This window comes from Neophocaena asiaeorientalis, unplaced genomic scaffold, assembly GCF_003031525.2.
Source record: "Neophocaena asiaeorientalis asiaeorientalis breed wild unplaced genomic scaffold, Neophocaena_asiaeorientalis_V1.1 scaffold67, whole genome shotgun sequence".
In the NCBI taxonomy this organism is placed as follows: domain Eukaryota; kingdom Metazoa; phylum Chordata; class Mammalia; order Artiodactyla; family Phocoenidae; genus Neophocaena; species Neophocaena asiaeorientalis.
Window position 1 is genome coordinate 9,110,928 of NW_020173731.1, and position 26,049 is coordinate 9,136,976.

General features: G+C 50.4%; 1 protein-coding gene across 2 annotated transcripts in view; it reads left to right on the top strand.

Moving 5' to 3' along the window:
• The window catches only part of LOC112403484 (uncharacterized), a 72,949-nt gene that overhangs the window by 11,575 nt on the left and 35,325 nt on the right, over positions 1-26,049 (top strand). Inside the window, exons 1-2 of one of the 2 annotated variants that reach the window (XM_024750969.1) lie at positions 2,454-2,855; positions 13,050-13,394. The exons of the other annotated variant lie outside the window; for it this stretch is intronic. The gene's annotated coding sequence lies outside the window, so the exon portion shown is untranslated. Of the gene's footprint in view, positions 1-2,453; positions 2,856-13,049; positions 13,395-26,049 lie in introns of those variants that run through there. 2 annotated transcript variants of the gene reach the window in all.

A 26,049-nucleotide genomic window follows, 5' to 3' on the forward strand; every position in this document is an offset into this window, starting at 1 on the left:
TTAGGAAACACTGTCTTAACCTCTGAGTTTTAGGGCCTGTGAGTATTTGATTGAATACATTTTTATACTCAAGGCAGACAGGCCTTCCCCCAGGCCTGTATCACCCACCATTTCATAGGGAGTAACTCCAGCTTCTCGTCTGAGGGAGCAGGACCCCTGTCACCCCACAGCATCTGGGACTCCCCAAGAGTGAAGCCTGGGTGGGCTGGAGTGGGCAGAGGGAGGATGGGTCGCTTGGCATCAGTGCCCCCTTCCCCCTCTGAGTGCCGCCTTGGGGCAGAGACTGCTTTCAGAGCCCTGGAGACCTCCGACCGTGGTTTCTCACGCCTTCTGCTCCCCTGGGCCCCTGAGTTCATTGGGGAAGGGAGAGGGTCACATGAGGGCACATCGCTTCTCGACAAGTCTCGCTCCTCTCTGCCTGTCCCCGGGTGAACCTGAAATGGACACGAAGTGCAGAGTCCTTTGGGTGACTGGGAACAGCACTAAATTTAGCAAAACTAGCTGGTGGGTGGCCGGCCTGTAGTGAGCCAAACCCAGCCCCAAGTGGACTAGATTTTATAGTCGGCAACGCAGCCAGTGTAGTCTGTGCTTGGGCAAGTCTGTGGTTAACACGGGGGGATCTTTCCGTTTCTAAGGCCCGGCAGCTTGTCTGCCATCCTGCAGGATCCCAGGCTCTGTCTCTGCGAGACTTGGGTCCACCCCCACCCCCACTTGGGACTGGTCTTCCATCCTTCCCTCCCTCATGTGTCTGGAAGCTCCACTCCAGTACCTTGGCCTTGGCCCACACGCTCTTCTAGGCCTCTTGGTCTGCGTTGCCAGCCTTCATTCCCAAGGCCCTGGAGACCAAGACCTGAGCTTCGGTCAATTTTTCATAGGGTATCTGGCATCTTAGGACACTTTTCGGTCATGGTTGTTGAGTGGAGGTAAGGAAAGAGCTGGGCTGGTTCGTTGAACAAGGTTGCGAGGGACTGAGATGTATGTTCCTTCCTCCCAGAAGCTAAGTCAAGTACGTGACACCAGAGTGAATCACGATGTGGAGTGACTGTGGGTGGGCTTTGATGCTCTTTGACGCTTGGGGCTCTCTTTGCTGGGCTCAGTCTTCTGCCCTGTTGTGGAGTACATCTGGGAGGACGTGGGTTTTGCGGAATTGGGGAGTGGAGGTCTGCTGGTGACAGAACATCTTCCCCTTCTGGGCCTCCTCCTCCCCCGTCTCAGATCTGACAGTGGCAGCTTGCCTGGCGGTGCCTCTGTTGCCTTAATGTCCTGAGAAATAATGAGCAGGCTACATTTTCTCAGCCCTTTCCAAGGCGGACCATTACACTTTGGCCAGGGCTGGGGTCTTGTCTTTGTGACATGATTCGTTAGTATAAGGCGGCGGTTCTCAGCCAGGGGCAGTCTTGCCTCCAGAGGACATTTGGCAGCGTCCAGAGGCCAGGGATACAGCGAAATACTGTATAACGTACAGGGCAGCCCTCCTCTCCTACAGCAAAGAATTATTCGGTCCTAAACGTTGATAGGGCCGAGGTTGAAAAACCCTGGTGTAGGGGGACAGTCTTTTACAAATGGCCCTAAGAGGTCATATCATCCAGATCCCTGCTTCCATTGGAAATGACTTGAGACCAGGAGCTATGTAGAATTGCCTTCCCCCTTTGCCCCCGTCTGCCTCCCTCCTCAGCATGTACAGTGCCCTCTAACAATCGTGTTCAGGAGGTTGTTTCCAGGGAGTCGCTTAAACCGCGTAATGGCCCAGTTTCCCATAGAATCCCACCGTGAAGCACCCACGTGCTGCAGGTGGTCATCTGGGAGGCTTGGTGCAGCTGTATCCTTGGTGCGCTTGCACGAGCTCTGAGATGAACTTCAAGCACACCAGGGAAGCCGTTCCCTGCAGACGTCCCGTGTGAGTGGTAGGAGTCTATCCTGGAGCTGTTTTCCTTCGCTCTTCTATCGCTCTCCTTCGCTCTCTGCCTTGCAGAACCGAGTTCCACTTGCTAAAGTTCTCTTAAATGCAAGAAACACATACTCATTGCCCCGGAGAACGTGATGTCGCTTCCCAGATAAAACATCCAATCTGTTGCCAGATACCTCAGCAGCCCAGTGATGGCTCATCTGCCAACACCATCCTCCTGTAGCTGGCAAGGCTGCCTTAAGGCCAGAACGGGGAAATGAGACATCCCCCAACGTGAGGACCTTAGCTCACTCTACAGGATGCGGAGAGGGCAGCTGTGGGCGTATTCTAGAATACGCTGGCTTTTTTACATTTCAGGACAAGCCTCAAGGTTCTTCCCATGTGACTTCACTGCTTGGACTCTTTAGTTGTGACGCCAGAGAGTGAAGGTATGATGTGGGGGAAGAAGTGGCGGAGGAGATGGGAAGGGCAGAAGCCAAGGTAAGGCCAAGCAACCAGGGAGATGTACAGATGCTCTCCTGAGTGCATTTGACATTCTTGCCCCAGGTCGCTTTTCAGTGTTGTTCCCCTGCCCCTGACACAGTCCCTCAGTTTCCATGAGTTCGAGGGAGACCAGCATATTTTTGGATGGGCTCAAGCCAAACGGTGAGGAAAGTAATGCTACTTAGTGGACTAAATACCAGTGATGTTGGAGTTACCTGCTTTTGGTTGTTGTTTTTTTGTTTGTTTAGAGTTTTCTGTCTCCTTTTGTTCATAGAAGTCACTTGGGGGATGGATTATCTGATAAATCCTGGTGTTCTCGGAGTTCACGTTCACTGCTTCCCTTATCCTCATGTGAAGTACTAAGATGATGATTGTGGGCTCCGGAACCATGTTTTAGATTATTGCTGTCTGATCCAGCAGCCAGGACAGCCGAAACCAAAAGCCTCTGAAGTCCTGTTCAGCAATGGTAAACATTTGAAGTGGATTGAACGGATGACTGTGTGTATATTTAGAGGGTCACACCCCGTAGAGAAAGAACCTCCGGGTAAGCCCGGCTTGCTCATCCCAGCTGCAGGTCTGAGCACACCCAGGGTCACATCCTTTTATTCCATGATAGGCTGAGGTCACTTCCTTATGTACCCAGGGCTGCCCACACCCAGCCACCGTTTCCTGCACTGGGTCAGGGCGTGCACTTCATTCTCTTCATAACCTCTTTGGTGGCTTATCGTCACCTACCAGCCTCCTTTGGCCTCAGTCCTGAGCGTCCTTTCAGCTTAGTTACCATCTTGCTCTAGGTCCCGAGCATGGCTTTGAGTCTCTGGCTTCTGTGTGGACTTCCTGGCTCCTGGGCCCAGAGCTACCTCAGTGCTCTGGCAGCCACTGGACACATAAGCCGTGGGTTGCTGATTTGGAGCCCAGCTCCAAAAATCAGTCTCAAAATCAAAATCCTCAGTCGTCTTGGTCTTCACTCCGTCAGCCCTGGGCTCCACCACTTCTGTCTCATTAAAAAATCTTGTTTCTCATAAAAATTACTCCATATTTCAATATGCATCTGAAAAACCCAAATGCATTTTCAGACTCAAGTCTCAGAACATGAAGCCTGACAAATTAGTTTGGAGTTTTGAAAACATGTGTATTTAGTATGGCTTTGAAGTGCTGTAATGTTTCTGCCGTTTATTAAAAGGCACTCGGAAAGTGATCAGAAACGTATATGTGTCTTTTAGATTTCATGAGCAGAGACGGCAGGCACTGAAATCTGTTGGTGTTGGGGTGACCACCCATTTGGATAAAAGTCCATTGTTCTTAATTTTTTTTCTCATTAGCTGTTTTTTTTTTTTTTTTTTTTTTTTCGGTACGCGGGCCTCTCACTCCTGCGGCCTCTCCCGCTGCGGAGCACAGGCTACGGACGCGCAGGCTCAGCGGCCACGGCCCACGGGCCCAGCCACTCCACGGCACGCAGGATCCTCCCGGACCGTGGCACGAACCCACGCCCCCCGCATCGGCAGGCGGACCCCCAACCACTGCGCCACCAGGGAAGCCCCTCATTAGCTGTTTTTTAAGGAGATTTTTAATTGACATGTAACACACATACAGAAAAGTGAGCGCATCCTAAGTATTCGGTACAAAGCGCCCCCAGCCTGTAACCAGCACCCACGTCAAGCAAAGGAGCAGAACGTACCACACCCCATTCCAGAATATGCCTTGTGCTCCTTTCCAGCTGCTGACCATGCTTCTGAGGGTAACCACTATTTTGACTGCTAAAATTACAGATGAGTTTTGCCTGCTTTTCAGCTTTATATATATATGGAATCACAGTGTGTTCTCTCTTGTATTTGGCCTCTTTCACTCGTCATTTTATCTGTGACGTTCATCCTTGCAGTGTGCCGTTTTAGTTTCCTATTCTTGTGGCTGTATAGTATTCCGTTTTATTAATAGAACACAGTTTATTATATGTTGTATGGTTGGTGCATGTTTGGGCTGTGTGCAGAGTTTGGCTGTTTCAAACAGCGCTACTATGAATATGTTCGAATATGTCTTTTGGTGAATGAATGTGTGCATGGACGCACATATGTCTGAGTGTATGTATGCATAATTTATGTGTGTGTGTTTCTGTTGGGTATGTACCTAGGAGTGGAACTGCTAGATCATAGTTTTAGCAGATAGTGCCAAACATTGATGCCAGTTATACTTCCACTAGCAAAGTTCTGGTTGCTCCATGCCCTTGCCAGTATTTGGCATTATCTCCTTTCTTCATTGTACTCATTCTAGTGGGTATGAAGTAATATTGTACCGGGGTCTGAATTTGCCCTTCCACGATGCTGACCATTTGGGTATGCTCTTCTGTGAAGTGCCTGTTCAGGTCTTTTACTCGTTTTTCTATTGAATTGCCTCTCTTTTTCGTATTGGTTTGCAGGAAGCTGTTCATACATTGTTGAATATATGCATTGCATGTATTTTCTCCCTTCCATAGCTTTTGATGTCCATACCTTTAGTGATATCCCCGAGGTTAATCCACATGAAAGCAGTAGGATTATATGTAATACTTTGCATGGGGATCTTCTATTCTTTGTCAGTGATATTGAAGTTGGGGCTGCATTCTTTCAGTACTTGTCTACAAAGGCACTATTGCGGTATTGGCTGTGTAGAATGGGACAGGGACTCTTGAAGTTCTCGGTGTATGTAGGTGTTGGCACCTTTGAGATCACATAAAAATTGTTCATATCCAAGTGCTTGCTGTGCTCCATATACTGTTCTAAGCTTTTACGTGGACAATCTCACTTATTCCTCATACATGCTTATCAGTTGTCTCTCTTATTAGCCCCATTTTCAAGTGAGGAAACTGAGGCTCAGAGAGGTTTTGTAATTCCTGAAGGTCACATAACTGGGATTTTGGCTGCAAAACTCATGCTCTGTAATCAATTGTATTGCATAGAAAATTGTGGTTCCTAAAATCGGTGTTTTATTAGAATGCCTGGCATAGTGCCTGGCACATAATAAGTGCTCAGTAAATACCTGTTGAGTGAAAGGATTTGACAGTGGTGAGTTGGATGGTGTCTTCATTGAGTAGGGAAGTTTGTTCTGGCAGTGGGATATGTTGGTATGAGAAGCGGTTGTTTTCCATCCTGATGTGTCATCTCGTGATGATGTCACAAGGAGACATCATAGTGGACATCTGTGGAGTGAATGACTCAATCTCAGACAGGTTGTAAACCCTGCTTAGCGGAAGGGGTACATTCAGAGGACGCTGCAGGGAGGGCCCAGGGCCAAGACAGGCATATGAGTAGGGGCCATGGTCACGGACCAGGGAGAATGCAGAGTCCAGCTCGCAGCATCCTGGTTGTACAGCCACAGGGTAGCCCAGTTTGTGGAAGCAGAACAGGGTCCAGCATCAGCAGGCAAGGCTGTCCCAGTTACAGGCCGTCGGGTCAGAAGAGGTCCCAGCAGCAGTGCAGGGCTGGCAGGCTCCAAAGTCAGGTAATCCAGAGTCACAAGGTGGCAAGCAGTAGAAGTTCAGGCAGGCAGGAAAGAGAGCCAAGGAGCGCTTGCAGGGAGCCATTTCCCCGGTCGACAGGTATTTATTGCAGGGAGCCATTTCCTCCTGAATGAGGCCTTTCTTCTCAGGCCACTGAAGGCCTGTGAGGAATACATCAGACCTCAGGCCGGGCCGGGTGGGGTGACCCAGAGACCAGCCTGTGCTGGAGCCAGAAGGAGCTGTCCTGAACGTCTTGTCAAACTCTTCATTTAACGGGCGAGGACATGAAAGCCTAAGCGTGAGATTACTCAGAGCCAGGGGGAGAGCCAGCCTTGGAACCAGGCACTGCAGAGTGTTTCCTGCTTCCTCATGTTTTCCATCAAAAATTAAGAGGTGGAAGGAAGAAGGACCATGGTGAAAGCCTTAAAGAAGAAAGATGGAGAGTCCTTGGATATGGGGGGAGAAGGAGGAATCAAGTGACTACAGCACAGAGCCTGGGCGAATGGCAGTTCCAGTGATGGGAAAGTGGGAAGGAAGCTGGCTGGATGATGATTGGGATCTCAAGTCTAGAATGTAAGTTCCAGGAAGACAGAGGTTTTTGCATTGTTATTGAAGCGTAACATACAGAAAAGTACACAGAGAGCAAGGACCTTTTTTTTTCTGTTTTTTTTTGTTGTGGAAAACACATATAAAATTTACCATCATAACCATTTTTAAGTGTACAGTTCATTGGTATTAAGTACATTCATATTCTTGTGCAACCGTCACCACCATCAGAATTCTTTTCATCTTGCAAAATTGAAACTGTACCCGATAAAGAGTAACTCTCTATTCCCCCTCCCCCCAACCCCTGGCAGACACCCATCTACTTTCTACTACTCTAGGCACCTTATAAAGTGGAATCATACAGTATTTGCCTTTTTGTGACTGGCGTATTTCACTTAACATAATGTCTTTAGGTTTATCCGTGCTACGGCATGTGTCAGAATTTCCTTCCTTTTAAAGGCTGAATAATATCCCATTGTATGGGTATACCACATTTCATTTATCCATTCATCTGTTGATGGACACCTGGGGCAAGAACTTTTATATGGGCTGCTTACCAGTGAATGGAGTAGATCCTGGCCTTAGTATGTGCTCAGCAAATAATTGCTGAATGAATTTTAGTTATGTTGAACGTGAACTGACAGTGGGCTACCCAGGTGGGCTGTCCAACAGGTGTTCCAAGATGACTCCGGACCAAAGGTGAGGTGAGAGATGAGGTCAGCGGTGAGAAGGTGCTCCCAGGGCACCGGGGCCGAGATGGGAGCAGGGGCCTGGGCTCAGCACAGGAGCACGGGGAGCAGAGCAATGAAAGATGCAGGCAAGGTGGTCTCAGAGAAATGCCAGGTACTTTAAAACAGGAGAGAGGTTTTAAGAAGGGGCTGCTGAGCACCGTCCGAGTCAAGAAGGATGGGGTCTGAGGAAGGAACGTTAGAGCTGGCAAATAGTGATGGAGCCAAGATGAACTCGGCTCCTTGTTGGCCTTGGAACGAAGTTTCTGTAGCGTGGCGGTGGAGGTACAGGCTAGAACATGAGGTAGGGGGAAACACATGTGAAATAGCCAGAGCTATTAAATGCTGGGCACTAGGAAAGGCACCAGGACTAGCGGCAGGTGAAGCAGCAGCAGAGAAAGATGCATGAAGCACACACCGTTCTTAGGCTTCATGGAAGTCTTGAACTTGAGTGTGCCCTTGGAGTTGGCCTCTCTGCAATAAAGAGGAGAGAGGAGGGCATGCCAAGTAGATAAGCAATGAGAAAAAGAGCTTGGTGGAAAGAATGGGGACGTGCATGGGGACAACAAGGAAGCCGGATCGATGAGGCAGAGGATATGTGGGGGAACGTGGGAAATACGGTTGGCACTTCTATCCTTTCCTCCCTTTTAAAGTTAATTAAGAGATGGCCATTGGAAGCTTGAGTAATCTACATCTAAACACTACATCTAGCGTAATTTAGCAGTCACACTTATAATTACTGGACACCAATCCCCAGGGCAACCCCGTTACCCTGTAAACGTAATGGAAGATTTTATCATGGACACTGGTAGTTGTAAAGAATTGGTTGCATGTGACAGATACACCTGGCTCAGGTATGAGTGTAGCTGTTTCTGAGTTGTGTACTGGAGAATCAGAGCCTCCATTCAGTGTAACTACTATTCACTAAGCTCCAGCTGACAGCCGTGCCTGATACTAGATGCTCAGATGTAAAGACAAAAAGGTCGAGATCTAAAAAGTAAGACTTGAGCCTGAACTGTTGCTAGACTTAACCTGAGTCCTAAAGGCTTTCCTTTCCACAGAGCCTGGGGAGATGTTGAGCTGAAGACTGAGAAAGTAGATGCCGCGTCTGCCGCCATCTCACTCTTCAGCAGCTCCACACAAACGCTGAGCTGCCACTGCTCTACCCTGGGGCCGGGCAAAAGCCTGTACTCTCATACAGAGCCCCCTCTGAAAATGCAGTTTGGTAAATTCTTAGGTACACCCAAAAGGTTGCCCCAGATCTCAAGGAAACATTTAGAAATGCTTTTTAAAGGTAATATCCAGCTAACTCCCCCAAATCCAGGATCCCTGGAAGGTATTTATCTCAAGGAAAATGCCTAGAGCATTCCCATAGGATATAAATGAAGGATCCAAGTGTGGGGCAACACCTATCGTCTGTACAGGGTACCAGTCAGATGCCACCCCCGCCCCCCGCCCCCAGCGCAGGAGCCAAGGCAGAAGGCTTGAGGCAGGAGAGGCCAGAGTCCTTACCTCTTTCTGAGTACCAGAGTTTTCCTGGCAGAGCTGGGAAGCACGAAGTATTCTCCCTACCTGCCTCCAGCTCTGAGTTGCTGAAAGGGAAACCAGGACCCTAAAGGAGGTTTTCGGATCTCTGCACGCTTGGCCTGCATTATCTGTGGCACCACGGCTTACTCCAGCCCCATAGCAGGTTCCCTCAGCACCCAGCCTAGTCTGGCCTGACATGGGTTTTAGGGAGCCTTATGTACAAACAATAAAATAATAATGATAGCTAAATTTACTGTGCCCAGATGTGGTTCTGTTTTCTATGTATTAGCTCATTTAAACCTTATAGTGACTCTGTGGGACAATTGCTATGTTTGACAGATGAGGAAACTGAGTCACAGAGAGGCATGGTCTCTTTCCTGAAATCACTCAGCTAGTAACAGGTGGAGGTCTAAATTGAACCCGTGTGCCTCCAGAGCCTGTGCTCCTCAGGGAAGATGGCCCCTGTGGGATGTGTAGGAGCCACCGGAGGTCAGAGCAGAGAGGTCAGCTGCTGACCAGTCAGACTCCGAGATCCGGTTTCTCCCTGTTGGATCCGGCTGCCCCCGCTGCTTCAGGGACGGGACTGCCCTGTTGTATTACCCAAGTTTGCCAGGAGGATTAGCCTCTTCCTCGTGTCAAAACAAGCCAAGCAGGAAAAAAATCAACAAACAACTCATGACTTCCAGCAGAAAAAGCTCTGCAGCTTCTCCAGCAGGAGAGAGATCTCTGCTGCGGAGGCTCAAACGTCCCAGGTTACGTCCTAGCTGTAGGCGTGTGCCGAGAGGGACTGAGACCCTTGGTTTTACAGGTCGGTGCCCCGAGGCCCGGCCCACTTGGTGCTCAGTCCCTGCCAGCAGCTCTCCTCCTTGGCTCCCCGTCACGCTGCGTGAGATTTGCTGGTGTCCTGTCGCTGAGCCTGACTGGTTCTGTTTCCATGCTTTTCTGCACATCATTCCTTGCCCCTTGGGTTGCCTTTGCTCCTTCCATTTTTATTGGAAGTTTTGGATTCTTCAGAGCCCCCTTTAGCTTCTGTCACCTCCGTGGAGCCTCTTTGCCTCCAGTGAATCCTGCCCCCTCCAGGTTCCTGTTGCATTTATTAACTCTTTTAATCACTGGGCTCCCCAATACTGCCTAGCGGTGGCTTCAAAAAATTTATGTGTTATGACATTTGCATATTTGTGTATGCACACATCATATATTTGCATATACACATTTGCATGTATGTATATATATGCATATTTCTTATTTATAAGGTGGGGGATGGTAATGCATGCCTTCCACAAGTAATATTTATTGAATGCCTGCTATACTGCAGGCACTATTCTAGGCTCCAGGGATTTAGCAGTTTACAAAGCAGACAGAAGTCCCCTGTTCTCGTGGAGCTGACACTCCAGCCAGTTTCAGGAAGAGCCCCCGCCCCCTCCAGAGTTGCTGGGAGAAGAGGAGGAGGCAGAGGGTCCCTGCTGATTGATCAGAGGTGGAACCACAACCTGGGTGGGACTGCAGCAGGATGGAGGCTGCTCTGGTGGCCTGCATGGGGCACAGGGACTCCCAGGGTGAGATTTCTGCCGTGAAAGAGGAGGAGGAGGAAAGGCCACCTGGGTTGCCCTGAAGGGGCAGCATATCTCTTTCCCCCTCCCCAGTCATAACCCGTGCCTGACCCTGAGGCTAAACCCACCCCCAGCTCCTCACACAACCCCAGTGGGCAGGAGGGGCAGCACCAGGTGGAGGCACCCCGGTCTCGGCTGCAGCCCCAGAGCCCTGTGCCTCACAGCTGCGCCACCTCCCCCGCCCCAGCCCTCCCATGTGCTGGTGAAGGCTTACCTGGCACAGGGGCAGCCTGGCTGGCAGGGGCACATGGAGTCTTCCTGGCCACGCAAGGCCACTGAAAGAAGAGGTCATTCGACAGACCCCAGAGATCCCCCTCCCCAGCTTGTACCAGAGGCAGGACTCTGGAGTCACTGAGCCCCCAGCAGATCTGGGGTCAAGTTCCCCCACCTAGTGGCCTGGGGTAAATGTAGATGTTGAGTGGATTTGCCGTGCATTTGGGCTTCTCATCACCTCACGCTGTGACCATGGGCTATTGCTCATACATAACATCCCTTCCTGCTTTTTGCTTTCTTCCTAGGATGAGGGAGGGCAACCTTGAGTGATGTTTTATCCCTCCATGCATCTCTTTTCCATGTGGGAAGTACCCGTTTCCAAGGTATCTCTTTGGGAAGTAGAGAGAGGGGGCCATGGCTGTGGCCATCCCTGCATTTGGCTCTACCCGTGGCTCTGGTCACCTCTGACTGCCCTGCTGGGCCTCAGAGCCCACACTAGCCTCTCTGCGAGGGGCAGGGTGATTTTGAGTAAGTTTTACTTGACCTTTGCTTTGATTCAATTCCCTCATCTATGATATGGGACTGGTAATAATTACACCTACCTCATGGAGATATCGAAAGGATTAAATGAGCCTATAAATGAGCTTAAAATAGAGCCTGGCTCACGGTAAGTGCTCTCTATGTCTGTTAATCCTAGATTACTCGCCACGTTTGTGAAGTGGTGGTGGGCTTGTTTGCTTAGCTCTGTGACCACGAGCTCACTGTGGGCAGGACATGTCTTATGTGTTCCTGTAGTCTCAGTGCCTAGCCCACCCAGTGCCTGGCACATGGTAGGCATTCAGCAAACGTGTTAAGAGAACAGTGACCTCTGGATTTGGGCCAAGGTGAAGGGCAGACTCAGCATATGTGGAGGCATACAGGAAGGAGGCCTATGGAAGGGCAATTAAGCAGGATCAGAGATTGCAGAATGGGAGAGTGTGGAAACAGGTTGGAGGGGTGGATTGGGACCAGATGCGAGGGGGCCTGGAACGCTAGCAGAAAGCCCCGGCAAGGCACTGGGGAACTGTGGAAGGTTTCAGAACAGGAGAGGGACATGCAGGTCCAGGATTTCAGGGAAGATCCTGGTAGAAGAATCTAGACTACACTGGAGAAGAGAGAGCCTGGAGCTAGCAGGGCGACCAGTTAGGAGGTGCTGGGGACACACGGCTGAGAGTCAACAAGCCATGTGGGCAGGCGGCATGCTATCTGCTCCCCTGCCCCGCCTGGCCCCCGGCGCCACGAGGAACCAGGCCAGCCTGTTGTGACCTTCGCCATCCAGCCCTGACTGTTCCAGCCCTGGTACTTGTCTATTTGCAGCCTCCTCTCTCTGACACCTTGCGCAGGTTGCCAGGTTACGGCAGCCCGTGCTGCGCAAGTCCTTGTGCCCCAGCTCCGATGCCACTTGCTTCCCCCTCACTCTCCAGCCTCTGGATGTCGGTGTTTATTGTTTTAATCTTAAAGTGAGAAACAGTGAGGTTGCTGGAAATAGGCCATGTGCTTTTATTTGTTCTTCTAACCAAGGACAGGCATGTCTCCCAATCCCAGGAGCCCAGGATGGAGATGCAGGCAGGGTGCAGAGGATTCACCAGGGAGGGCTGAGTGCTCTGGGGGTCTGGACCAGAAAGTGACTGTTTGATCCTGTGGCGGGAGCCTGTGTCTGCCTGCTTGCTGGTCCCGGAACAGGTCTATCAGGGCAGATACTGCTGTTCAGAGCCACCATGGCAGGGCTGGGTCCCAGCCTGGCCGGCGGGAGGGCGCAGGTCTTGGCCATTAAGGACACTGGCTTATCCTTGCGACCTGTGCCCTTGAATCTGGGCCACACTCTTATGAGGTGCTGGCTTGTGTAAGGAAGTTGCTTGTAGCCAACCTGTCTTAATAAGCAAGTGCTGCATATCTGGTCTCCGCTGTAACAGCCACCTGGGAAGCCAGGGGACACCGCAGGCCTGCCTGGGCAGTGGAGTGCGGCGACAGTCCCCGCCATTTAATGAGCGTTTGCTATGTGTTGGCCATTGCGCTGAGCACTCCGCATACGTTATCTCATTTAATCCTGAGGATAACCACATGTCGCAGTTGTTATTAGCACTGTTTTTTGGATGAAGCAACTGAGACAAGAGGAGGTTAATTAACTTGCCCTGGGTCACACAGCCAGTAAATTCAAGTTTCCCTGAGTCAGAGCCCCAGCGGTCAGTCCTGATGCTCACGCGATGGGCACCTAGAACTCGGGACTTGTCGTTGGGAAGACCTAGGGTCAGTTTTTTGCTCTGCCTCGCCGTTACTGGCTGGACGATCTTGGCCAGCTCTCCTCACTTTTCTCATTTGCCCATCTGTAAAATGGGAATAACTATGTATACTTCACAAGGCTTCGAGCGGGGATAAAATGGCACAGTTTGTCATAAAACTTGTTTGTGCACAAGAAGGAGTTATACATACATTACACCTCACTTAAATGAGTCGATAGTAAAAACTTAAAACTACTTACAGAAAAAGATACATGTTCACGTGCCTTTTTTTTTTTTTTTTTTAAGGAAATGTGGTTGGTCCCACCTTTGTCCCTGGAGTTGTCAAGCATGAAAATGGGGAGGAGTTCATCAGGGAAGGACAGAGTTCGGAGGAAGTCTCCTAAGAGGAGGATGTCACTAGCTTGCCTAGCACAGTGGTTGGGAGTCTGGTACTGGCTGCATACCCTGCACAGGCTCCTCAGCCCCTAACCTGTAAAGTGGAGGTGATGGCCATCCCAGCTTCCAAGTGCCGTGGTGAGGACCGACTGAGCTGTGATACACGCATGGGGCCGGCACCAGGCCTGATGCGTGGTGAGTGATTAGTGGATATTGAGGTCCACGTTCATGATGAGGCGGATGCTGTTTGGACAGGTAAGGGGGAAGGGACGTCCTGGTTTGGGGGCTTAGCCTTATTTGAAGGCTCTCTCGAAGGGGCATGGGGAGCACACATGTCTGGTGGGAATGAGGACCTAGGCCCCAGAGCAACCTTGGGAGGAGGCCAGACCCTTGATAAGGGCTCTAAGCCAAATGGAGGCTCTACTTCTCCTACCCTTCATGGCCCAAAGCTGGGGTCAGTGGGGGTCAGAGCTGTGGGGGAGGAGGTCGCAGTCCTCCTGCAGGTGGTGGGGAGATGGCCATGTCCTAGAGGTCCGCTGGCCGGATTCCAGCTTGGGCCTGAGCAGGTTACAAATCAGTGGGAGGAGGGATGCATTCCACGGTGTAGCTTGGCTTTGTCATCTTGGCCGAGGAACAAAGTTTATTCACAAAGGGTTCCTGCCATTTTTAAACTTGTTACTTGGTTCTGTGTGTGAGAGAGTGAAAGGAGACGGGAGGGTAAGAGTTGGGGTCGGGGTGAGAGGGAGGTTAACGTTGGAAGTGACCCGCTGAGGCCCCTTTATCTCTGTCTTGCATGAAGGTGATGTAGTAACTTTGGGTATAGCCTGAAGGTACGTAGTGGTCAGTCAGTATCTGGGCATTTTATGATTTAGAAAATGAGAGGTAAACACGGATACTTCAGGTATTTAGAAGTAGGCCCCAAAGAAGTTGTACTGTGTTTCCACTCTTGCGTTCACTTGTTTGTTCGGCCGGCAGACGGTTACTGGAAGTGGGTGTGCCATCCATGGTGGCGTGAAGAGCTGTGAGAGGCAGTCCAGGTCCACAAGAAGCTTCCTTGCAGTCAGGCTGTTTTATAACTGTTCCCAAATCATGTTAGCTCTGGAATCTATTTTAGGAACTCCTTTGGTTATGAACCATATCTTATATTTAATTTTGATTCTCTTTCTCCTCCTGTCCTGGATTCAGTAGCCTCATCCACAAACACTGTGTGCCTGGCGTTATCATAGGTATTGGAAGTATTTAGAAGAATCAGAGATACTTGGTAGGAACGTGTTAACTAACTAGAGCTGCTGCCTAGAACGGCCTCCCAAGAACTTTAGGCCTTCTCTGTGCAGTCACCACTTCCGTGTCGCAGAGGACCCTGGAGCCCACCGGTATCTGTGAGATGCCTGGAGCTGGGCATCAAGGCAGAGGGCGTTGCTCCCCTTTTCTTTGGTTGGTGAGTGTTCATGATAATAGTAGGAATTCCAGCCCACCCCAGGGGGCGCCTGAAGGTAGGTGAGGCTCTTGAGATCTTTCTGCCTACCTCTGAGGGCTGTGATGGCACGCCTTTGCTTCTTTCTCTTCATTTGTTCCTGTATCTGGTGAGGATGGCGTTCTGCTCAGATCTACAGTGAGTAGCCATGGGGAGCTGTTAGAGTCTCTGGTCTTTGATTCTCTGGGAGAGGGTGGGTTTGACAGTGCCTTCCCACCTCTGAGATGAGGACAGCTGGATTCTGTCTCCTCCGTCCTCAGCATCGCGTGGGGCCACACCGAAAAGAAAACCTCATGACTGATCCCAAGGTCCAGGGTTGACACTGCACTGATTTCAGCCCAGGGCAAGCCACCGTTAGCATCTTCCGGCCAGAGGGTGTTTGTGAAAGCACAGGTCGGGTGTCCCTTTGACATTTGCTTGGGGATCCTTTCCAGAAGCTGGAGGAAGAGGAGTAGGTTCATGTTTGACAAGTCTAGATCAAGGGAAGGACAGAGAAGCAGGAGCCTCGCAGGACCAGTGTGTGCAGGGAAGGGACTCGGACCAAGTGAACCCGTTTCCGGTGTGTTTGTCAGGGACTTAGGGTGGTAATGTTGACAGGGAGCAAGCATGATCAGCCAGTCAACAAGCGTAGATTGGGTGCCTCTGGGAGTTTCACATTGGAGAGAATGAAAGAGAATTCTAAACCTGGCACAGGCCTTTGAAAAGTTCAGACTCTAGTGAGAGGCATAGATGAGCACACGTGACAAGACATGACAGTGTATTATGAGGCCCCGGACTGTAACACAGGGTTACACGTGCTGTTGGCATTTGGAGAAGGGAGGACCATCATGGCCATCTATCCTGCCTGGGAAAGACTGGAGAATGACCACATCAGCAGTGTCAGCACGCAGGGAGCAGTCAGGACAGGGGCAGGGAGCTCTGGGGTCAGAGAACAGGGTTCTGTTCCCAGCTAAGGAAAGTTGAGCAGATGAGTGGACATAATATACGTGAAAGCATCTGGCTGAGTGTTTTTCGTGTAGAAATAATTCAGCAGAGGTTTGTTGATATACTCCTAAGATCACGACTGAGAGAGTCCCAAGGAAGATACCACAGCAAGGTTTAAAAACAGTGTAGGGGGTGAGGGTGGGAGTGGAGGGGCGGGGCAGCTGCACTGGTGGAGAAAGCAGGAGGGAGGGAGGGAGAGCTCCTGGGGGAAGAAGGTTCTGCTGGAGGTCAGTCTTCTGTCCCTCCTCCTCAGGCCACTTTTGGAGGGTTGTTCAGAGCCCAATGAGAAGGAAAATGTCAAAGTAGAATGAGTGCAGAGGAGGGCTGCTGGCATATGAGGAATGGTTAAAGCACGGGCAGATATACCCCAGAGAGGGGAAGATTTCAGCAGAACGAGTTTGCTGGGCAGAGTTTTGTGTATTGAAAGGACTGTGATGTGATGTGGGTGTCGGGCTTATTACTCTGCGGCAGTGACAGGGCAGCCGCTGTTGGTGCAGGGAGCTGGGTCATTGTCCCTCCCTTTGAGCTGCGAAGGACTCGAGGGAGGAAAGATGGGTGGCCCTCTGAGATAGTGAGCCCCTTCAGTGGTGCTCTTGGTGTTCACAGGTAAGCTGAATGGCCATGACGCAGGGAATGCTAATAATAAAAAGTCATAATAGTTGCCACTTCCTGAATGCTTGTTGTGTAGCAGGCAGTGTGACCCAGGGCTTTACTTGTATGGACTCACTTAACCTCCTACAACACTGGGCAGGGGTATGAGTAGCTCCTTAGCCCTACTTTATAGATGAGAAAACTTAGCCTGAGAAATGAAGTAACCCACCCAAGGTCCCATACATTGGCCTCCAGCCCAAGGCCAGTCTCCTTGTATTGGTGAAAGGTGAGGCCGGATGACCTGTAGGGTGTCTTACAACACCAGGTTTCTAAGTCTCTATCTAGTGGGTCATCCCAGCCATTTGGATGGGGTTGGGCAGCTCTCTTGGGTCCAGGGCAGGAGTGGCAGTTACTGCTCTCCTGGTGACCTCACTGGGACTGGGAAGTCAGCAGGGGTATTCCGTTGGCTGTTAGGAACTGGCCTTGCCGGGGAAGTGGCTGGGGAGCCCCCAGGCTTATCTGAGCATCCCAGATCCTTACATCCGATGTCCTCTAACCCTCTGGTGACTCTGGGGTCTTGGAAGCACCAGTGGTCCTTTTTTGTGTCAGCTTCCGCAGAAGCTTCTTGACTGTGTCGTCAGCGCACTCAGCCTGCAGGTGTCCCCCCACCCCCTTAGCTCTGTCACTGCAGAAGGGCACAGAGTGATGTCCAGGGGCCACGACCTGCCTTGTTTTGGGGGGCCAGAGTGGGATTAAGGAGCCAGCTGTCCTCCTACTGTCCTAGTTCTCCAGGCTCTGGCAACCGGGAAAGTCCTTGCTTCCATGGGCAGAGTTCCCCGAAGAGGGCCTAACACCAAGCCTGACACATAGTCAGCCCCAGGCATGTTTTCTTGGAATAACAAATGTGTAGGACTCACCTGCCTTCTCAGTGCTCACCCTAGGCCCTGAGGACTCTGGAGATTTTAGAGGGAGGGCATTGGAGGGTGGGCCGCTCCTGTCACTCCACATTCAGTGGCACTGGGAGAAGCTTCTCAGCATCCTCCTTTGTGTTTTAAGGCTGTTACTGTTTCTCTGCTTCGGGGGCAAGAACACTGACCTTCCAGGCCTGAACCAGATCCTAAGCTGAGAATAACGGCTGCCCGCCAGTCCCAGAGGCCTTCAGAGAGCTGAACCTTCATGTGTTGTTCCAACACCTTCCCTCCGTAAATGAAACACTCACAGGACTGCCCTTTATCCCACGGTTTTGGTCATCATCCCCTCCCTACTCTTGAGCTCTCTGTGTGCATAGGAGGTACTCACATCATCACAGATTTTGTGGGACCTTACTTTTGTTAAGGCTTAATATTATGAAAATAATGTACAATGCATCCCCAATATCGCCCCCAAATATGACATTCAATATTATGTTTTAGACTGCCCCAAGCCCTCGCCCACCCAAGGCTCGTCAGATGAGAGCCTTGTCCCCCCTCCAGCTCCTGACAAGGCCGGCGCTTTGCTGAAAGTCCAGACCTGTGCCCTGGTGTGCATGATGGCTCTGAGGTCTTTCCTGTCCCTCTCAGGCTGTGGGCAAGGTCATGGGCGTGGGCATGCCCCCTGTGTGGGGGAGAAGGCAGTATGGAAGTTAAAGTGCAAGTCAGAGTTGTTTGGGGAACCCCCATCCTACTTGTGTTTGTGACAACTGCTCTCTAGTTCTGACTCAGCTGAGTGAAGCAATAGCTGGTACCGGGGCAGGAAAGAAACGCCATTTTTGAGACACATGGCACTCATGTGGTCATACAGAGGTCAGTACAGCCCCGTGAATCATCAGTTGCCCAGGTTCTCCATACCCTAGATATGTCTGGTCCTGCTCAGCACTTCCCTCTTTGATCAAGAACCCCAGGGGCAGCAGTAACATCTAAGGGTCCTAGCCTGTGCCTGGAGGGCATCTGGCCAAGACCCCTCATTTCCCCAGCCGCATCTGGCCGGTGGCACAGACGGCAGGGTCCGCCGTGTAGGGATGGGGTAGAGCTCCTTTCAGTCCGACTCATGTGGCCCGGCCACACTCCCATCTCTCTGGAAATTATTTCCATCCGTTGACGGCCAGGATTTCAAGAACAGCCAGCCAAGAGTTGCGTTGGGTTACTCCCCGAGTCCCAAGAAGACTTTGCCTCCTGCATTTCAGGCAACCCTAGAAGCCCCTCGTTCAGGGGCTTTGGCTAGTGGAATGACCATGCTTACTGAGCCCCAGCCCACTGTCAGAATAGTAGGTGCCCATCCCATTGCCAGCCTGGGTTTTGCCTGAGGCTGAGCCATGAGCCCTCTGGGGCAGTAGCTTAGACTTAACGTTCAGTGGCCTAGGGTAAGGCAGACATTTTGGCCTTTTCCATTTTCCCAGGAGGTGGTGGGAGCCAGCTTGGGCAGGACAGTTTGGAGCCTGGATTTTTGGCCTGAGAGGCAGACTGACTCAGTCTGCCCAGAAGAAAGCGTCTACTTATGAATAGAGCATACTGGCCACGATATCTGCCACCCTAGGCCTGACCTTCCCCCTAAACAAACGTGCCCCGTCACTACACTGCCCTTGGCGTATTCCACACGGGAGTCTCTGTTGGTGCTGGGGCTCACTTCTGTTTGTTAAGGAGCTGAGTTGGCCCTCACTCATCTTCTTTCACCCTGTAGTCAGGGGAGTCCTGTGTTCTCAGGGCCAGCGTCTGGCAGGCCACTTACTGCCTGCTGCCTGGTTCCAGCTCCCCGCCCGTGGCGGCATTCCGTGTCTGCATCTGCATCTCACCTCTGCCAGGACCTACCCTCCAGCACAGGCTGTCCCTAGCCCTTGTCTCTCGGATTTTCACTTGGCACGTGGTGCAGCATTGTGTCCTTGGAGTGTTTGTTTTCACTGCTGGGGCCTTGTTTCACTTCAGCTCAGCAACCTGGGCAGAAGTGCCATGGTCCTTTGGGTTGGGAATTTGATGGGAAAAACTCCTCAGTGGTTCTGGGGTAGTTGTTTCTGGAGACTGACGAGATGCGGTCTTTAAGGCTGTTAGACGGACCACATCATGGTCGTTATTGTTGATCGAAGCTATTAACGGCACGGTTCTTTCAGGAACCCTTTTCCCCATGGATAACATCAGACGTCTAATCTACAAGTACCGTTTCTGACAACCCCCCCCCCGACTCAGCACATTTTCAGACTTTTTCTAATTATATATACTTATAGATTCTGTGTTTTTATTTCTTCTTAGAGTTCCCTGAGATTAGAATTTCCTTACCAGGTAGTTAACTGTCCCAGCAATTTGGCTTTTATTTGGCACTCAAGCTTTTTCCTCGGCACTCAAGCTTTTTTCCTCGAAGGCCCTCCTCTGTCTTCAGCCTATCACCTCAACATACTCCACCTTGTCTACTTGGTCTTGTCAGTACGAAGCGAGGTGTGGTTGTGCCTGATTGGTACTTGGTTGAAAGACTGAGATTGCCAGGTACTACAGGTCTCTTGAGGTGTTACTAGGCCTTTTCTTCCAGTGCCTGGTATGGTACCAACCACAAAAACATCATGGTCCATCATCACCATCATCATCATAGTGATACTGGTACCAGCTGAACATTAACTCTGTGTTGGGCATTGTGCTGAACGCTCCTGTATCTCATACCATCCTCACCAGGAAAACCCCTAGGAAGTATGGATGAAGCTGAAAATAGGAACTTAGGAAGGTCAAATAAGTCGCTCAAGTCTGTATAACTAGTAGAGGCTGTATTAGGATGCACGTTCAGACCTGTCTCACTTTAGAGTCTGAGTTTTTCACCACTGTCTGCATTATCCTTGTTTAGTCGTATGTCCTCACGAAGTGTTTGTTGAATGGCAAGATTGTTCCCACAGTCTGGCTGGCCTCTGAGGTATCACTAACCATGATGAGGATAGCACCCAATATTTTTGAATACTCAGATTGCTAGGCTCTGTAATAATGTGATGTAAGTGACATGCGTCAGGTTAATCTATGTAATCTGCAGAGCTCAATGAGGACGATTTCCCCCGTTCTGCAGATTAGGAAACCGAGGCTCAGAAAGGCTGAGTTAAGTTGCTGAAGATCACGCAGCTAAAGAGTGTATAAGTTGGGATTTAGCTGCCAGTTATCTCTTGAACAGTGCAAGCCTGTTCTCTTGATCACTATGTTATTGTCTACGAGGAAAAAAAAGATTAATTTCTTCCTCTGTCCCTTTCTTCTCGCTGCCCCCTTCCTTAGCTTGGGATGCTTTTTCTGTGTCTGTTTCTTTTCATCCTACTCTTTCTGAGAGGCCCAGGCTGCGCTCAGACTATGTCTGTCCACATTGAACGTTGCAAAATTAGTTACTCGATTTATATTTTCTTAAACTTTACTTGTAGACATATCCTCACGTTAAAGCATCACCTGATTTAAGATTGGTGCTCCATACTGTAAGAGTAGACCTATTTGTCTATCTTATTTCTGACCAAAGGAATGGAACAGAGAGCCTAGTTATAGACCCGTGTATATCTGGACACCTGATTTATGACAAAGGGGGCACTGCTGGGCAGTAGGAAATGAACGGTCATTTTAATAATAAACAGTGCTGGGTCAGTTGGATGTCCACAAGGAAAGAAATAATCTTGACCACTACCTCACGTCATGCACAAAAATAAATTCCGGAGAGATCATCCATCTCAATGTGAAAGTTAAGACAAAATAAAACTTCATTTACAAGGTCACATAGAGTATCTTCATAACCTTGAGGTAGCCATACATTTTTTTAAAGAAGACACCAAGAGCACCAAAAATAAAGGAAAAGATTGATAAGTTGGATGACATTAAAGTGAGGAACTTCTCATCATCAAAAGACATCAATAAAAGAGAGAAAAGGCAGGCAGAGTGGAAAGGATACACACAATACCTACAACCGGCAAGTGGATTCGTATCCAGAGTACGTAAATAATCCAACAGACACGTAAGAAAAAGAGCCCCTCTCCCCCCCAAAAATGGGCAAAAGAATATTCCATACTTATAAACTGAGTTGTATACAGTTTTCTTCTCCCAATTCCAGGTTTTAACCAATTTGTCCTGGGTCATTGGCACAGCCTGGTGGCTGGCCTTGGGAACTGTCTGATCCCCTGGCTCATCTTGACATTTTCTTTTATGTCTGGACTGTGGACCCTTCATTTTGCATGTCCTGTGTCACTCAGCTGTTTTTCTGCCACAAGTGCCTCCTTTCTCGTGAATACACAATACATAGGTCTCTTCCTCTTTTCCTTTGGCTTGTTAACTTTTGACCATCTATTTTAAGACTCTTTCTCTCCGGCTTCTTCTCCCTTACCATCCCTCCTGCCTCCACCCCCACCCCTTTTTCGTTTCCCTTTTTGTACCTCCTTGTTTAGCCTAAAGACTTTTCGTTGCAATGGTTATCCTAAAATATCTGAAAGCCTTTGGCGGGGGGGTAGGCTCGTACCGCGGGCTCCAGAGGCAGAGCGAAGACTTAAGGCGGGTGGTTAGCTACCTTGAGAGTGATGTCATCTCAGTTATGTTCCATTGTCTGAGACCTCCAAAGGTGGGCCGGGATGCCTTGGTCTTAGTGTTGTTTACGGAGGGCCCTGTGCCTTGGATGGGCAGCTGGATTATGATAATCCTTTCCAATCTTATCAACAAAGCCCCAAATGGAGCCTTTGAGGATGCCCAGAGCAGCAACTCTCATCTGGGAGAGAGGGCCTGTGTATTGGAATGATTCTTTTGTCCTTCTGGTGGGTCAGGATGGGGCACAAATACTAGCACTCTAATGGTTTCATTCATAGTTAAAAATAATTCCGAGGTACCCCTCCACCTGCAGCCCTCAACGTGGGGCTGGTTGACAACCACTGACCTGAAGGGCAGGATTTCCCTTATTTCCTTCTGTGCCATTCTTTTCCTCCATTAGCAGCATCTGCGAGGTGAATCCTTTCGGTTATCTTCTTCTTTGTTTCTTTATTTTATTTAAATCCCCACTCGGGCAGTGCTTGTTCCTATAGCATATTTTGGACACATTACCACAGAGAAAACACAATGGAAACTCTGCAGGTATGTTTGGACTTCAAAAATTGGGGGACAGTGTTTAAAATTCAAGAGTTTAATGTAGTAAATGTAGATTTTTGCCTTCTCCTGAAAAATTGGACGATCTGGGTCTCTACTCCCAGATGGCCCCAAGCAGGCAGAGCAGGGGAGGGGCTTGTCCCTGCTCCTGACACACTCCCTCCCCGTGGCTTGCATCCTTTGCTACCTGCCGAGTCCCCCAAGGCATTGGGGTTTGTCTCTTCCTGAAGTGGGTGAAGTAGGCTCTTGTGGGCTAGCCTGGGAACCCAACCAGTACGTTTAATATCGTTTCAGTGAGAAAATGAGTTCCGGCTTTTAAAGAGCAGACTTTGGAAACATCAGAGATGCTAATTTGGGAATGCTTGTAGGGTCCTCTCACAGAACCTGTACGTCTTGAGGTGATGGCCTGTGTCTTATACTTCTTCTGCGCTGAATGTGGCCTTAGCATCTAGTAGGTACTTAATCAGTGATTTACCTTCTGGGGTTACCGAGTGCCCTTTGTCTGCTCCTCCCTTCCAGGCGGTAAACAGAAACACCTTCTCCCTGTGGACCTGAACCTGTCAGTGCTGCCCGAGACCAGACCGCTGCCTGATTTATCTAGAACACCCACTCGAGCCCTTGATACTCGTGTGGAGTTTGAGATCAGTCCCCTGTACAGAGCTCCCTGTCTTGAGAGAAATGACTTCTTTCCTGATGAAAGATCCAGCCCGTGTTCAGGAGGCCCTAATGAGGAAATGGGAGGACAGAGAGGCTGCACTAAGCCTGCGCTGTTGGCTGATGCCCGCCGAACTGGAGTTCGTGGCAATTCCAGAGTGCTTGCATTCCAAACCCAGGGCGAGGGCTGGGTAAAAGTCCAGCTCATCCCCTTTAAAGAAAAACATTCTTCCTCTCTGACATTTCGAGGTTTTGACCCAGATCAGTCAGAGGCCACGGAGAGCTCGCAATGTCTGGAGAGTGTGTTTAGTTCCCGAGGCCTGGAGCTGCAGAGAAGCCGGAGCGAGCCAGTGACCTGCTGGGCTTGAGTTGAAGCCCTGCCTTTTCAAGTGTGCCCTGGCCCAGCCTCCCCAGACCTCACAGGGTGGACGGAAGGAGCCAGCACCTTCCCCTCACTCCAAAGTTATCTTTACCCCCTGAAATCAAACATCGCATGCAGCACCCTGTAAAACTGCTTCCTTGTAGGCTTGAGCGTGCTTGCTGAGTAAACATCCTCCCATGTTTTTGGAACTGAATCCATTTCTGCTTCCTGGTCATCCCATGCGGGTTTTTTCTGTTCTGGGTGCCATGCAGAATCAGGTTAATAGAAGGCAGACCTAGCGTTGGGCAGGGGCACCTAAAATGACAGTTTCAACCTTAGTAAATTGTAAGGAGAGTAACAGCGTCGTGGGAAGAAAGAGAAAAGACTTAGATGAAAAATGAAATGAAACAGAGCCTCCCAAACATAGTGCTGCCATCATGCTTTGCAAGTCAGAGTTGGTTCCTGCCGAGCCCTGAGACGGGGACCTTCCTTTGCATGGGCTCAAGCTCAGTTGTGCGGTGGCTGAACCACAGTCAGCCTCCGTCTGTAGGTTGTGTGGCTGCGTCTGGCCCTCCTGACCCTAACTTGCTCTTGCCCCGTCTCTCGTGACTTATTTGCCTCTTCTCTCTCACTTCCACCCACCCGTGACATCTCCATCGCCATGGCATTGAGCAGCCACGTCATCCACCAAGTTCACGGGGTGATGGGCCAACTCTGTGCTGAGCCCTACTTCCTTCTCGTTCTCCCTCCTGAAGCAGGAGGCTCCCTGGCAGAGCTCAAAGCCCTTTGTTTATTTGATCCTGGGCGTCTTGGATAAATCAGGAATGTCCTGACATGAACTTAGGCATGTTTTTCTTCCATGGAAAAGGAAACTACGGCAAATGGTATTTAAGTAGGCAGAGGACCATTCCGGGGGACTTGCGTTGGTGCCATCAAGGCCACATTCCTTTGGTCATCAGACCAGTAGGTGACTTCTTTATTGGCATGCTCTACCCTGGAGCCCAGAAGGTGTGAATTTGAAGCACTTTCTCCCCTGCTGAGAGCTTGGCACAGATGCTCTGGACTTCTTTTAAAGCCATGGAGTACCATGGTTGTCTTCCAGGTGGTCTTCTTTCTGCTGGGTGAAACCTTGGCCCAGAGTAGTTGCTTGAAGAAGGCTGCTTGGGAGTTGGGGTACAGGATAAGGTTGCTGCCTGGCCTCTCATTCTCAGGCCGTCTTGAAGTTGCAATGATCTCGATGTGTGATCTACTTTGAGTCAGCTGCCCCAGGACCTGAACACTTCCGATCAGGGCTAGGCTCTTGTGGTACAACCGGTCGCCAGAAACCTTTGCGGGTCTGCTTTCTTTGGATGTGGCGTTGTGGGAACCCAAGAATTCCTGAGTCTGTCTAGGTATATGGAGTCCAGTGAGTTTAGCATCTGAATTGTTCTGGAACTATTTCTGGGTCTGGGGGCAGGAAAATGTTGGGAGCTATGTGCTTTGCTGCAGTGGAGACCTGTCAGTAACCAAAAAACAAGCCCAGTCAGTCTCCAGAGCATTGGTGGGAACCCCCCCCCCCAGCTCCCTGTGAGAGTTTCCAGGTGTGAATGCCCATGTATTACCATGGCAGGGGCAGTGCGGGGTGGGCTGGCGGGTGCTCATCTCATTTGGCCACCTGCCCTGGAGAGAAGAAGCCAGTCGTTGGCCACTGCAGGTCCAGGCTTGGCTGCCGCTCTGTTTTGCTGCTTTTCATGTTGTCAGAGGATCTTCTTGGGAACAAATGACTCAGCAACCTGAATCTCTGGGACTGAGTAGCCTAAGTGCCTTTTGAGAAGTGATTGGACCTATCTGCACAGGCCCTAAAATTCTGAGCCCCGGAAGAGTGGAGATCCGGACTGGTTTTACTATAGATTCTTCAGGCCGCCGCTCAATTTGGTTTCTCCAATTCCTGCCCCAGTAGAAGGAGCTCACTCATGGGGTAAGCAGGCAATGTTTTAATTATGCTTTTTGTCCTTAGAAAATTCCAGGAAGAAAAAAGATCCTGGTCTGTGGCCAAAAAAGCAGAAAACAACGAAAATCAGCGACGGCTGTAATTCTGGACTTGTCTGTGGCAGAAAGAGTTAATAGGACGGTGGTCTCAGGGTGGGGGCCGTTATATTCTCGGGTCCAGGAGAAGCTCACGTGGTTCAAGAAAAGATGACGCCACATTTAGTGTGGGACAGCCCTGTCTGGGTTCTGGGCGCTGTCACTCAAAGAGTTAAGCTAGTCTTATGGCTGGGGAGCCCTCAGGGAAGGCCTGAGCCTGCAGGGACCAGGCCCTCTACGCCCCAGAGCAGTGAGGTCTGGGGTAAAAGAGGGGCTGAGAAGTGTGGCCAGGAAAGCCGAGTGTAGGCCCAACTTTTTTTTTTTGCCTTGTTTGACCAGCCTTGGCACTGCCCTCTGGCTCTCCAGGGGAAAAGCTGCAGTTCTGCTCTTGCAACACAAGGAGCAGACTGGAGAATTTAGATCTGCGTCACAGAGCTCAGAGAGAGAGAGAGGAGAGAGGGGAGAGAGAGAGGGAGAGAGAGAGAGAGCGCGAGCGCTCCGTCGATAGGTCTGCTAGCAACAGCCGTGCTGCAGCAGAGAGAGAGAGAGAAATCAAGAAACAAGTCATAGCAACACCGGGCACCAGGTTCTGCCAGCTCACTTGCCAAGCGTTCAGAAATCTGTCAGGGGCCGGAGGCCTCTGGGTAGCCTAGGCTAAGGAGATGACACGCAAGGTGGCACGGGCGGTTCCCGCGGGGAGGAGGTAGGGTGGCGGTGGGGGGCAGGGGTGGGAGCAAGAGG